This window comes from Somniosus microcephalus, chromosome 19 (assembly GCF_052327205.1).
Source record: "Somniosus microcephalus isolate GS21.2 chromosome 19, FLI_Smic_1.0, whole genome shotgun sequence".
Taxonomy (NCBI): Eukaryota; Metazoa; Chordata; class Chondrichthyes; order Squaliformes; family Somniosidae; genus Somniosus; species Somniosus microcephalus.
Genome location: NC_141005.1, coordinates 30,104,233 through 30,118,561, shown reverse-complemented (window position 1 = coordinate 30,118,561; position 14,329 = coordinate 30,104,233). Strand labels below are relative to the sequence as shown.

Genomic DNA, 14,329 nt, shown 5'->3' with positions numbered 1-14,329 from the left:
TTAAAGTTATGAATGGTTTTGACAGAGTAGACACAGAGGGCTGGAGTTTGTCAGTGTGGGCGGGCTGGGGCCTGTCAGGTGGAAATCGTGTCAGGACCCCAACTCCTAAGTGAAGTGTTGAAAAAGTGCGATTTTCCTCTAATTGGCCAATTGATTTCCTGCATGTGGGAACCACTGGCCCAATTAGTCTTTTCATACCGAAAGTCGCCTCCGATGATGTCATCAATGCTGTTAGATTTAAGGCCTGTAAACAGCCTTGATTCTTCTGGAGACTGCAAAGGCTCTGCAATTTATATGAAGGAGTTGAATTGTGGAAAATGTCAACGATCAAGCAAATGTGTGCTCTTCGGTTTGATGAGCCCTCCCTCCAAGCTCTGGTGTACGGAGCCAGCTGTAATAAGGAAGTGCTGTTCCCTTCCTCAGGGAGAAAAAAGCCACCCCAGCAGACAAAAGCTGTGTGGCTACAAGTGACCCAGGTTGTCAACTCCATTTCAATGAGCCGCAGAACCTGGCTGCAATGCAGGAAGAGGTTTCATGACCTTCTCCGCACCGGAAAAGTGAATATAACTTTCTCATCACCCTCAATCTGATACGAGCATAAGAACATAAGAAGTAGAAGCAGGAGTCGGCCATACGGCCCCTTGGGCCTGCTCCGCCATTCAATAGGATCATGGCTGATCCGAACCTAGACTCACGTCCACTTCCCTGCCTGCTCCCCGCAACCCCTAATTCCCTTATCAGCTAGGAAACTGTCTATCTCCGTTTTAAATTTATTTAATGTCACAGCTTCCACAGCTCTCTTGGGGTAGCAAATTCCATAGATTTACTACCCTCTGAGTGAAGAAGTTTCTCCTCATCTCAGTTTTGAAAGGGCAGCCCCTCATTCTAAGATTATGCCCCCTAGTTCTAGTCTCACCCATCAGTGGAAACATCCTCCCCGCATCCACCCGATCAAGCCCCTTCACAATGTTATATGTTTCGATAAGATCACCTCTCATTCTTCTGAATTCCAATGAGTAGAGGCCCAACCTACTCAACCTTTCCTCAAAAGTCAACCCCCTCATCTCCGGAATCAACCAAGTGAACCTTCTCTGAATTGCCTCGAGAGCAAGTATATCTTTTCTTAAATATGGAAACCAAAACTGTACGCAGTATTCCAGGTGTGGCCTCACCAGTACTCTGTATAACTGAAGCAAGACTTCCCTGCTTTTATACTCCATCCCCCTTGCAATAAAAGCCAAGATTCCATTGGCCTTCCTGATCACCTGCTGTACCTGCATACTAACCTTCTGTGTTTCATGCACCAGGACCCCCAGATCCCTTTGTACTGTAGCACTTTGCAGTTTCTCTCCATTTAGATAATAACTTGCTCTTTGATTTTTTCTGCCAAAGTGCATAACCTCACACTTTCCAACATTATATTCCATCTGCCAAATTTCTGCCCACTCACTTAGCCTGTCTATGTCCTTTTGCAGGTTTTTTATGTCCTCCTCACTCACTGCTTTCCCTCCCATCTTTGTATCATCGGCAAACTTGGATATGTTGCACTTGGTCCCCTCCTCCAAATCGTTAATATAGATTGTAAAGAGTTGGGGTCCCAGCACTGACCCCTGCGGAACACCACTAGTTACTGATTGCCAACCCGAGAATGAACCATTTATCCCAACTCTCTGTTTTCTGTTAGATAGCCAATCTTCCACCCATGCCAGTATATTACCCCCAATCCCGTGATTTTTTATCTTGTGCAGTAATCTTTTGTGTGGCACCTTGTCAAATGTCTTTTGGAAGTCCAAATACACCACATCCACTGGTTCCCCTTTATCCACCCTGTTGTTATGTCCTCAAAGAATTCGAGCAAATTTGTCAAACATGACTTCCCCTTCATAAAACCATGCTGACTCTGTCCGATTAAATTATGCTTATCCAAATGTCCTGTTACTGCTTCCTTAATAATCGACTCCAACATTTTACCAACCACAGATGTTAGGCTAACTGGTCTATAGTTTCCAGTCTTTTGTCTACCTCCCTTTTTAAATAAGGGCATTACATTAGCAGTTTTCCAATCTGCTGGGACCTTTCCTGAATCCAGGGAGTTTTGGAAAATTACCATCAATGCATCCGCAATCCCTACCGCTACTTCTCTCAAGACCCTAGGATGTAAGCCATCAGGTCCAGGGGATTTATCCGCCTTAAGTCCCATTATCTTACCGAGTACCAGCTCCTTAGTGATTTTAATCGTGTTTAGCTCCTCCCCCCCATAGCCCCCTGTTTGTCCAGTGTTGGGATATTTTTAGTGTCCTCTACTGTAAAGACTGATACAAAATATTTGTTCAGCGTTTTTGCCATCTCCATGTTCCCCACTACTAATTTCCCGGTCTCGTCCTCTAAGGGACCAACATTCACTTTAGCCACTCTTTTTTTATATAACTGTAGAAACTCTTGCTATCTGTTTTTATATTTTTTGCTCGTTTACTTTCATAATCTATCTTCCCTTTCTTAATTCATCTTTTAGTTATTCTTTGCTGGCTTTTAAATGCTTCCCAATCTTCTATCCTCCCACTAGATTTGGCTACTTTATATGCCCTTGTTTTCAGTCGGATACTATCCTTTATTACTTTACTTAGCCACGGATGGCTGTCTTTTCTTTTACGCCCCTTTTTCCTCAGTGGAATATATATTGATCCCCATCAACTCTCCTCACCAGCACTCTGCTTTGCCAACCTCTTCCTCCACATCCCACTTGACACTTACATCCCTGTGCCCTTACCCATTCTCTCTCTCGCTATGGTCACATTCACTTAACTATTCGACCATGCAGCCCTCACACTTCCTATCACTGTGATGCCATGACAACAACTACTTACAACACACAGGGAGGGTCCTTTGTATCCTTCTAAGCATCTTTGCTATGCATTCACTACACTCACTCCTTCCATGGACCATGGAGGAGCTTAGTTGCAAGGGTATTGAAAACATGGTAATTGTTCAGAATAGAATGACATCTCTTGAGGAGCGATGGTCAGCTATTGGGCAAACAAAGCAGACCTTCATGCAAGTCCTCTGGAGTAGGACTTCCAGTGCAGAAATGGGTCCCCCTGGCCCCCCTGCAGTGCAGCAAGGTGCTGTCTAGCCACTTGCTAGCTCTGAAGTGGGGCTGACCCATGAGAGGGATGTTGGTGGCAGACAACAAGGAAGTGGGGGCTCCTCTCCAAGCTCACACAACCATGCCACAGCAAAGCCCTCGGTCAGAGCCCCACCAGAGTCCTCACCCAAATGAGATGGGCGTCTCAGCCCCTGCACAGCCATAGGAGTAGCAGACTGTTGGTGAGCCCGCGCAGGTTCGCCACCCCAGAAGATGCCCGCCAAAGGCATCGAGACAGGAGCAGCAAGAGAGCAAGCAAGGGGCCTCCACATCTGCTGAAGCCACAGGGGAAGCACCACGTAGGAGCACGCATAAGAGGAAGATAAAGCACAAGTAGTCACAAGGGTAGTCACTTGGGTGCTGTGTTGTTTTGTTTTTGGACCAGCCATCATTGTGATTATATTATAAAGTGTTTTGATGGCAAATTGTTGAAGTTGTGGCCTGTGTCATTTCGCAAATGGGACTTTCACATTGAGGGCTTAGGGCGCCTTGCGATTATCAGAATGGTGGTCAGAGTGATAGGATTCCGTAGGTTCTTCTCCATTGTCGATGATCTGGTAAGAAGGAGCGAGACTAAAGTGTTTGATTGTGCAGGCTAAGCAAATCTGGCCAGGATGGGTGCATCCCTTGCATCCCGGGCAGCAATATGGTGGCGCTCTGGCGCCTTCTGGCCTGTGCATCTTCAGGTGGATGACTAGCAGCTTGGCGCTCCTGTTGATGTTCCTGCTGTTGGTACTGCTGTTGCTCATGGTTCTGCTGCTGCTGCGGCTGGTCTTCATCCGAATCTGATGTCCAGGAGGAAAGAAATTAAATGGTCGCCATGCTTCTGGTATATGCCTCAGTTGAAGAAGTGCTTAGTCAAGGTGGGGAGAGGGGTTTCCAAGGTGGTCACACTGGAGATGGGTGTCAGGCTCCAAACTTCCACAACACTGAGTATGCCTGCTAAAAGTTCCCCCAGACCTGAAACAACAAAGTTCTGCCACCTGCAAATGATCATCGGTGAAAACTCCTTTGTAATGGTGGAGCTGCAGCTGTTCGTAAGCAATCCACTAGTGAGGCCACCAGGATTACCTGGCGTGTTCCAGAGGAGGTGTGTAGGATGGGGGGAAATGTGTTAAAATTGGAAAGGCCTCTCAAAATGGGATGAAAGAGGCAATTAAGTGGTTGTTAAGGGCCTTAAGGGCCTATCCCGCCTCTTGGAGGTGGGATGGAAAGCGGGTCAGAAAACACGCACTTGGGAAAATTGCTCGGAGGCGGGATGGAGGCGGGAATGGGCCCGCCCGCCAGTTTTGGTGATTTTAACAACTCGCACGCCTCCAAACCCGCCTCCTCGGGGCTGGGAAAATCGAGCCCAAAGAGTGTTTCCACTTGCGGGGAAGAGCATAACTAGAGGCCAGCAATATAAGATAGTCACCAAGAAATCAAATAGGGAATTCAGAAGAAACTTCTTTACCCAGAGAGTGGTGAGAATGTTGAACTCTACCACAAGGAGTGGTTGAAGCGAATAGTATAGATGCATTTAAGATAACCATATGAGGGAGAAAGGAATAGAGGGTTATGCTGATAGAGTTAGATGAGGAAAGATGGGAGGAGGCTCGAGTGAAGCATAAACACCGGCATAGACTGGTTGGGCCGAATGCCCTGTTTCTGAGTCGTATATCCTATGTAATCCTATGTAATCTGACAGCATGAGGGAAGAGTCACAATCTGAGAGCATGAGAGAAGAGTGACTGGAGCTGAGAGTCATCCAACATGTGAGAGGAGTCATGGAGCTGGATTTTACCTGCCGAGATGAGTTGGGGGCGGGACTGCTGCCTTCCGAGTTCTAGTCCCGCCCCCAATGACGGCTGACGCACAGATGCTATTTTCCCCTGATTGGCCTTGTTAAGCCCGCTCTGCGGGCTTGCTGGCCAATTAAGGGAAAGTCGGTGTCAGATGACGTCAGTTGATGATGCTTCATCTGCCGGTTTTCTTAAAGGGACATGTAGCATTTATTTTTGACAGATGATTTGTCTGTGTTTGACAACATTGAGGCATTGTCAAACACTGACAATCACTGTACAAAGGTTAGCCCTTGCCCTCAGGCTCTCCAATGACTCTCTCCTTAGGATAAAACAGATGGTAGTTGCAGGTGAGGTTACAGAAGCAATCTGTCACTTCTCCCAATGTGGTGAGGCCACACAAACACTTCAAAGCTTGTCACCTGCAGAAAAATCTAAACACATTAAAAATGACTTTCCCAACATCTCCTTACCTCTGATACTCACCAGTGTCCCATTGGATCCTTCACACCACTTCTGCAGCTGTCATCTATACACAAACATTACAACAGACCCACAGCACGCCTCACTTACCCTGGCGGGGTTCCCCGACATCGGGAAGCCGGCAGCAGAAGTCTCAAAATGGGAAAAAGCCTCTTAACTGCCTGATAACTTTTTCATTTTGCCTGCAGTCCCGCCTCCTCAGGGCTGGTAAAATCCAGCCCATGGGGTCTGACAGATTAGGAACGGGTTCCTAGAAAAGGTGGGAATTTGGGAGGAACACCATTCAACCATCTGTCCGCACCTATCGGGCCATGTTTAAAAATTCCGACAGGGGTGGGGGGGTGTGGGGGGGGGGGGGAGCACGTGCTTCTTTGGGCCTCCAGGTCATGATGTCAAACTATGAGGCAGGACTGATGAAGTGACATCGCTGCTGGAAATCCCTCTGATTCCACCGAGCATACAGCCAACACACTGCACGTGCAGGCATACTTGCTTTTCTTTGTTTGAAGACTTGATCCAGGACTGTAACTGCTGAGAGGAATAGGTAATGGAAACATAATGGGGTTAATTTACACAAACTGTGAGCACAGAACTAGAGGGCAAAATCAACAACAGAAAACAAGAATTAGGAGGAATTTATTTTTGTTACAGAATAGTGGATATGTGAAAATGACTCCTAACAAAAGTGGTTAATATATGTTCTTCCAATGCTGAAAACGGAGATAGGGTGGGAGCTCGGCAGTGGTTCAGTCAGTTTATTCAGTGGGTAGCTGAGTCACACACCAGGAAGATTCCTAGGTTCAAATCCTGCTTTGTGCTTTAATTGACCGCAGTTGACCTCAGTGATCTTGGGTTAGGAACATGAAGAAGGGGGAAAACACTCAAATAATAGAAGTGGTTGAGCACAGGACTGGAGGTTGTAAGGGTAAGTGTCAAACTCTATGGGACATTGGTCCCAGTCATCGGAATATCAGTAATGGACTGTTACTGGTCAAGACTGAGCAGCACTAACCCTTACTCTGCTACTTAGAGATTTCTTGTGTGTATTCAAATGGTTTGCAGATTTAAGAGTTGTTTCAACATAAGACCGATATCCTGGACATTCATTCCATTAACTTCTGGAGGTGGAGAAACTTCATTAAGTTTCCCCTTTTCCCTGTGACTTTTCACCTTCCTCAAGACTTTTGACTAACTTTACAGACTGGGGTTGGAATTGCGTTGTGTGCTACGTTGGGTTAGTTTTATTAGCACACAGAGTAATCGGTCACAAATGCATTAATCAGCATGCTAAAAATAGGAATTTGATACAAACACGTTAACCAGCACACTAAAGAAATGTGAACAACAGACCGCTTACAACAGCACAAACCGCACAGCATGTGTTGGAAGCAGCAAAATCGCCGAAAGATCAGAAAGAAGGGAACAAGAAAAGGGCACTGGGCTCTGTAAACGCACTTCTTCCACAGATCATGTACAACCTACTCTATCATAAATACTCTCTGATCCCAAGATATAATCACACAGAACTTCAGAGTGTGCACTTCCATAAGGAGAGAGTGAGGGGGAAATGGTGTGTGATCCATCCTCTACTCATCCCCCTTTCCATCCTGGCCATTATTTTAAATTGGGTTAACAATCATGTTAAAACAGTGCATAAAGAAATTTTACATAAGTGTGTTAAGCAGTGCACTAACAGGGGAAATTAAACCCCTATTCATTAAATGGTATGCACAATTTATTAAACTGAAATGAACTTTTTTATTACAAAATATGCATTTCTCATTCAGAGCCAAGATTCAACTAATAATTAAAATCTTTTAAGGTATCCAAGATTGAGAAAGCAAACAAAAGAATTTGCTGTGCAAAGAACCGCCTATCAGATTCCGTCTCGAATATTTCAAAATCGTTCTTTGGGGCCTTCAGGAAACTCAGCCCTCAGGCGAACCCAATAAGTCTTTCACCGAGACTGAAGGCTCCCTACTTTTCCTTTACTAAATGTCATTGATGTTGGGCTGTTTGATTAGTCTTTGCTGCACCTACTCTGCCTTCTGTCGAGGTCGCTCTCAGCCCAGGCTGTGCCTCTGCTTATCCCAGCACTTTCAGGGGCTCGAGAGGTGCTTGAAAGCTGGATTGAGGCCCAGACTGTCTGGACGCGGCCAGCACTGGAAGGGCCCATTGTTTTCTTTGGCAAGCATTTCTGTATTTTTCCCTTTGCTCTCAGAGAAAAAAAAGCCTTCACCAATTTGCAGCCGCTGACCTAGGGAGGGGGAGGAAGGGCCAGACTTGCTTTCCACCCTTTTCCCCTACACTAATCTGACTCTGTCTGCCGGGTTCTCCTATCTCTACTCTGACTCAAAGAAGGCGGTTTCAGCTTTATAGAAAGAAAATAAAAATGTTTTCCCTCAACCTCTTCTTGTGTTTAACTCTTTAGCTGATGGCGGGTTTCCCCGTGCTGTGCTAATACTAAGATTGATTAAGTGCTGCCTTGTTTGTCCCAGTCACTCCTTCACTGGAACTCATGGTGGCAGACAGGTTCTTCCCGAGCGGTCAAAATGGAGAACCTGCCCAAAGGTTCTTGTTTCACTTATTATTTGAAGAGATTTTCTCAAACGTGTAGGTACAAAGATATAACTGGACAGTGAGGGTAGACAAGGCACAGAGACCAAAGCTGCTAAAGGGTAATGGGGTGATTGTCCTGTCCCAGAGCTGAAACACAGTAACCTACCAGCCTGACCGGACCTTTTGGTAAGAGCTCACTGTCAGGGTTTAGCACTTAGCTGTGGCCCCTAAAGACTGCGGCGGCTATTTAAGGGGGCTGCCATTTGTTGCTGGACAGAAAACTAGCAATTTCAGGCAAACAGCGCAAAGCACCTCCATTTCCTGTTTCTGCTTCGGACGTGTTTCTGCAGGAAGTACAGAGGGCTGCCTGTTTGGGACCCCAGGGCAGCATTCCCACAGGAGCAACATAGAGTCCACTTAGCAGGAGGTGGTGGATACAGTAAATGCTCTGTCTAACAGCTAAAGGGTGTAGTATTTCACTATACTAAGTAGATACCAAGTTTCCTCACACCTTGCCAAACTATGACTGAAGCTGCATCCTAAGCCTTCACAAAGTAGCTCTTTCTGAGCTTCACATGCATGCTAATACTGCAGCAAGGCACATTTTATTACTGCCTCTTCAAACTGGAACTGTTGTCGCATTATTATTTGGAAAGGTGGCACCCCAAACTACAACCTACCTGCCTGATTTGTGGTCATTTACTTACACACAAACTGGGATGCCATGTGGTCACTATCTGCTCTTCAAACTTCCAATATCTCAACACTACTTTTCAGTTTCAAGGATAAGACAACACATAAGAGACGGAAGCAAACCCCAACAGGCGGAGGGCCCCCTAATTTTCAGTTTGAACGGGCTATGCTCGACATCTTGGAACCTAAGAAGATGGAGGGGGTTCTGCAGGCTTTAACTGGTGGCTTTCCTAAAGCTCAGGCTAGTACCATTCTTCCCCTGTTATTCTTTCTCCGATCACTGATTCATTCAGTCAGACACATTCTAGCACACCACCCAAAAGGGCTCTGTTTGAAAGGGTGCTGTGCAGCCAGCATTCTAGAATATGTCCTTCTTCTGTTTCTGTAGCCGAGCCTCAAAAAAAAGTCACAGGCCCCAGTGGCACCCAAGGAGGCAGCACCCTGATTCACTCACTCCTTCCATAGCAAACACCAATGTAGGTACGTCCACCCCCGTGAGGATTAAGTGGTCAGTTTGTGGAGAGCGTATCAGGTCAAATAGAGCACAAGTGAGTAGGCAGTAGTGGGAGAGCAGGAGCAGGAACCCGATGATTGGAGGACCAGCTTGTGTTCTTACTCAGCTGCAAAGCAAAGAGATTCTGGCCTCACGGGGCCTGCATTTAAAAGAAGGATGCTTTCTGAGCACCAACGTTCCTTTCTATCATTACAGGGTGTGCCATGAATCCTGCATGGTTTGGTAGCATCTGTGAAGGAGTGCACTGCCCAATCTGTGCAGTCATGTTTGACTGTTTAACAGAACTGCATTGAGCATGTGGCAATACAAGGGCCAATTACAACAGTGCCCCAAGCACCAAGGTCCTAAGCTCAGAGTATTGCTTGTGAATGTTCAGGCTGCTGCTATTGAGGGCTTGGACTCCAATCTATAACAGCTGTCTTGTCTGGCTTCAGCATGCTGGAGGTTTGGATGAAAAGGCTATTAGCTAACTTCAAAGCTTTGAGGATTCAGGGAAAACCTTGGGAATGGTTAAGAAAGTGATTGAATTTTAGGAAACAATGGGCAGGATTTTCATTGGGCCGTGGAGTCGGGATTGGAGGCATGCGGGGAGTTAAAATCCCAAAATCAGGGGTCCCGACCCCATCCCGCACCCAAACCCGCCTCCATGCCAGTTTTAAAGGAGGTGGGTACCCGCCCCGCACTGGGACCCGCCTACCTGAGGCGGGAAGGGATTAGTGCCAATTAACTGCCTGTTAACAGGTAGTTAACAGGCAGTTTTTAGCCTAATCCCTATTTTTAAGGTGAAAGTGTGGGATTCCCGACGGCTCCAAACCACGCCAAGTTAGAGGAGTCGGGCCGTCGGGTTGAAGGACTTGGAGGGGTCGAGATGTCGGTGTTCAGGTGAGTGATGTGTGCATGAGTGCAAAGTTAAGTGTGTTTGGTGTGTCTAAAGTGATTAAATAAGTTTTACATACCTTTTCTTACCTTTTCAGCCTTCCTTCCTTTAGATCTCGGGAGTCACTCATCTCACCGGCACAGAAAGCAGAATGGCTGCGAACTGTCAAAAGTGACAGCCTGCAGCTTTCTGTGCAGGAGAGATTTCTAACTGAGTCTGTGGTGAAGGACTCATGTTAGAAGTAAGACTGTCAGTGTTTGACAGCTTCAAACAGCTGTGAAACGCTGATAATTCATCTGTCAAAAACTCTTGACAGATGAAATTTCAGTCTTTGACGTCACCTGTTGTCGGGTGGCCCTTAATTGGCCTGCTGAGCCCGCTGGGTGGGCTCAACAAGGTCAATCAAGTTAAAATCATGTGGATTGGCCACATCTCGATGGAGGCAGGACTACAACTCCGAAAGTTGTAGTCCCGCCTCCAACCCGACTCCTGAATGAAAATCCTGCCCAATGAGTACTTGTAAAGGGACTTATGTTGGAGTGGGGAGAAGGACTGAGTGGGGTGCCTCAGGGCATGGTGTTAGGACCACTACCATTTCTAATTTACATAAATGACCCTGATTCAGAAACTCAATGCAAAATGGTCACATTTGCAAATGGTACCAAACGAGGAGGAGCAATAGAATCAGAAGCAGCAGCTCTGAAACCACAAAATGAATTGGACTAAATATGTAAGTGGACAAAACAATGGCAGATGAAATTTAATGTAGACGAGTGCAAAGCGTTACACATAGGAAAGAGAATCAAACGACGCGAGTATTCCATGAATAGTGTGGAAATCGCAGAGGATGAAGTTGAAAGAGACCCAAAGAGTCTTAGTAAACTCAACAGTAAATGGGGCAGCGATTGATTATGGTCTGTTTTTGGGTGTATAACCAATGGCATGCCATTAGTGCACACCCAATCCGGGAGGTCTAAGACTGGCCCAAAATTGGGCGTCGGGCCTCATTTAGATTATTTGGGCAAGCTGTCAGTGCCTGTCCCACCTCCACAGGTAGCTCTCCCATTTTAAGTAGATGTATTTTGAGCCACTTCCCTCACCGGCAGCGACCCTAAGGTAAGGCGGCAACATGGAGGGAGTGAAGGGTGAGTGCGTGCGTGCATTGTGGATTTGGCGGGGGGGGGGGGCACTCCTGCACTGTTTTTTAAAAAGCGCATCTTTTGGTGGCGGTCACCACTTAGGCCACAACGACCCACTGAAAAATCCTGAACGGAGCAGGACCATCGAAATCCAGTTTAGCAGAGGGGTCCTAAAACAGGCAGTAAGGCCCTCATTTTCATATGTAAGGGTGAAGGGAAAATTACTAGTCCTAGCCCTTTTCGGGCTACCCCAGATCAGACGTATTCCCCAGACGTTCACCTTCAACTAAAGTTAAAGATAGCCGAATTCAATAAGACGCTTAATTGGGTCTAAAGGTTCAGACTATCTCTTCCTAAAGGAAAGGAACGACGTGAAGATGTTACCGTCCTCCAGATAGCACTTTTAATAAGTTTAACTAGACTGTAACCTTCTGGATATTATGAGGGTCCGGAATACCCCCCAGAATTCTGCAACTCCTCACAAAAGAGTGTACAGAAATTGAGTTTGTGAGTTTGATACAGAAATACTACCTGAGACAATTCTAAAAATATATAGATTTATTTAAGAGCCAACATACAGTCAATCACAACATTAACAGTTGAAAAACAAATTGCTTACATTTCTTATCCTCAGAGATCCTTATTCTCAAATCTTAACTTCGCACATTTTTACATTTCTTATTCTTAACTCTAATCCAGAATATCCACCAAAATCAAATTAAAAGTACCTTTGATCCCCGAGACTCAGAGTTAAAAACTTACAGAGCGTGCCTCTGAAGTTGAGAGAATCGCTTTGCCCCTTTCCAGCGACTTCTGACTGTCTATCTGAAAAGCTCTATTTTTATACCTTTTTTTAGTGGTTTATCCTTTGAAGTTTTCTGTTGATGTAAGCTAATTATCTCTAGTCATCTTCCTGTTGACTTTTTTCTATTCTTACTGTCAATTTAGCTGCTGCATGCATAATTATGTCTCTACCTTTAAGTGTTCCAAAAACTTATCATATAAAATTGTTATTACAGATTTATCTCTTTGATGCCATTCTTATTGAAGGACTTCCATTCAATTCTATAACCACAACCACAGTCTCCTGTCTCCGTGGTGTTCCAAGTTCAATACAAAAACCATGTGATTGCTTGGTACATCTACTGAAGTCATACCTTCAAAGTGTTCTGTTGGTATCATATTTATAACATGTAAATTAAAGACACTTCAGCTAGGGTGTTTGTTTTCCTAGCCATCTTAGTTGGTTATATTATATCGTGGCCTAGAAATTCAGTTGTTAGCGCCTTAGGAGGAGGAGAAGTGGGGCGCTAAGTGGCTAGCGCCTGGGCGCGGCATGATCTGCACCTCTCGCGAACTTCACTCAAGATTTAGCGGCGGCGCAAAACCGCAGCGCCCGCTCAGCTGCGCGCGCAGATCATGACATCATTTCATGGTGCAACGCCCTTGGTGCGCCCCGAACCGGAACTTCAGTGGCGCCGCCTTTCTGTGCGCCTGGCGCCCCCAGCGACTGGTAGAGGGGAATGGTTCCCAGTCACTGCAGGGCGCGGGGGGCGCTATTTAAAGGGGACTCCTGCATTATAAGTGGCAGCCATTTTGTGCCAATCCTTCTGTGTGAGAGACGGATATTTGGAGAGAGACAAAGGGAGAGAGCTTTCTGCTTTGACTCAGCGCTGGCACAGGTACTTCTGGCTTCAGGCCAGAGCTTTGCACTTGGATTTAACTTTCAGTGCCATAGCCTTGAGTCGCCACATATAATGGGGGCTGCAATGGGTGGAAACGTTGGCTTTCTGCATTGCATTCAAAGGGCTCAGAGATGCCATGAGAGAGTGCCAGTTATGGCCAGATGGAGAAGGGCCAACAGGCGTCGGCACAGGAGGCCTTACCCACCCAGGGTATACCGCCAGCAGTTCTCATATCTGAACATGTCTGAGGAGCAGTGTGTTCGGAGGCTGTGATTCAGAAGGGAGGTGGTCACTGAGATCTGCCACCTGCTTCGCAGAGATCTGCAGCCACAGCTGAGGAGCAGGACGTCTCTGTCGGTGGCAGTGAAGGTGATGGTGGCTCCCAACTTATATGCCACCGGCTCCTTCCAATCTGCTACTGGGGACATTGCCAACATCTCCCAGTTCGCAGTACATTGCTGCATCCGCCAGGTGACCAATGCCTTTTTCAGAAGGAATCGTCAGTACATCTTCCCCATGACCCTGGACAAGCAGCAAGAGTGTGCAATGAGATTTGGAAGAATAGCGGGCTTCCCCATGGTGCAGGGCGCCATTGACTGCACGCATGTGGCTTTGCGGGCGCCTCTAGAGAATGCCAAGGATTACCGCAACCGGAAGGGCTACCATTCGCTCAACGTCCAGTTGGTGTGTGACCACAGGCAGCTCATACTAGCTGTCAATGCCCGCTTTCCAGGCAGCAGCCACGATGCCTTCATCCTGCGCCAGACTTCTGTGGCAGACATTTTCGAAGCCCAGGCTCACCCAGGAGGATGGCTTCTCAGGGACAAAGGCTATCCTTTGTGCACCTGGCTGATGACCCCACTCCGTGCGCCCAGCACCCCTGCTGAAGAGCGATACAATGACAGCCATCAAGCTACCAGGAACATCATTGAGCACACAATCGGCGTGCTCAAGCAACAGTTCCGCTGTCTGGATCATTCCGGAGGAGCCATACGGTACTGTGCAAACTCTGTGCCCTTCCCGCATGACAAACTAATTCAGATAAACCCCCCAAAAAACAGTCAGAGACATAACTGGCTCTCACAACCTTCAGAAAAAGAAAAAAACAGTAAAACAAAAATGACCATGATCTTCGGCCTTCATATAAAAAACAAACACCACATACCCGGCCCTCATATAAAAAACAAACATAACAGTCTCGGCCTTCATATATAAAAAAAACATTCTTGGCCTTCATATATAAACACAACATTTGGCCACACCTTCTACTTTTTACCCTGCGAGGGTGATCCACCTCGCTTCCGCGAATGGCCCCTTCCCGCCCTGCAGCTCCTCCTCAATGGGACCCCAGTGGCTGCAGCAAGGCTGGGGGAAGGCTGCTGAGGGTCAGATGGTGAGACGGCAGATGCCCTTGGGGGATGGCCTGGACCAGCTCTGGGCCTGGAGGGCCCGGCTG

The 14,329-nt window shown here is 46.8% G+C and overlaps 1 long non-coding RNA gene across 2 annotated transcripts in view; it reads left to right on the top strand.

Moving 5' to 3' along the window:
- Positions 1–12,415, top strand: part of LOC147104285 (uncharacterized) — a 103,916-nt gene extending 91,501 nt beyond the window's left edge. For both annotated transcript variants that reach the window (XR_015072306.1, XR_015072304.1), the window contains exon 3: positions 12,208–12,415. This is a non-coding gene — a long non-coding RNA (uncharacterized LOC147104285). The remainder of the gene's footprint in view (positions 1–12,207) is intronic.
- The last annotated feature ends 1,914 nt before the right edge of the window (positions 12,416–14,329 follow it).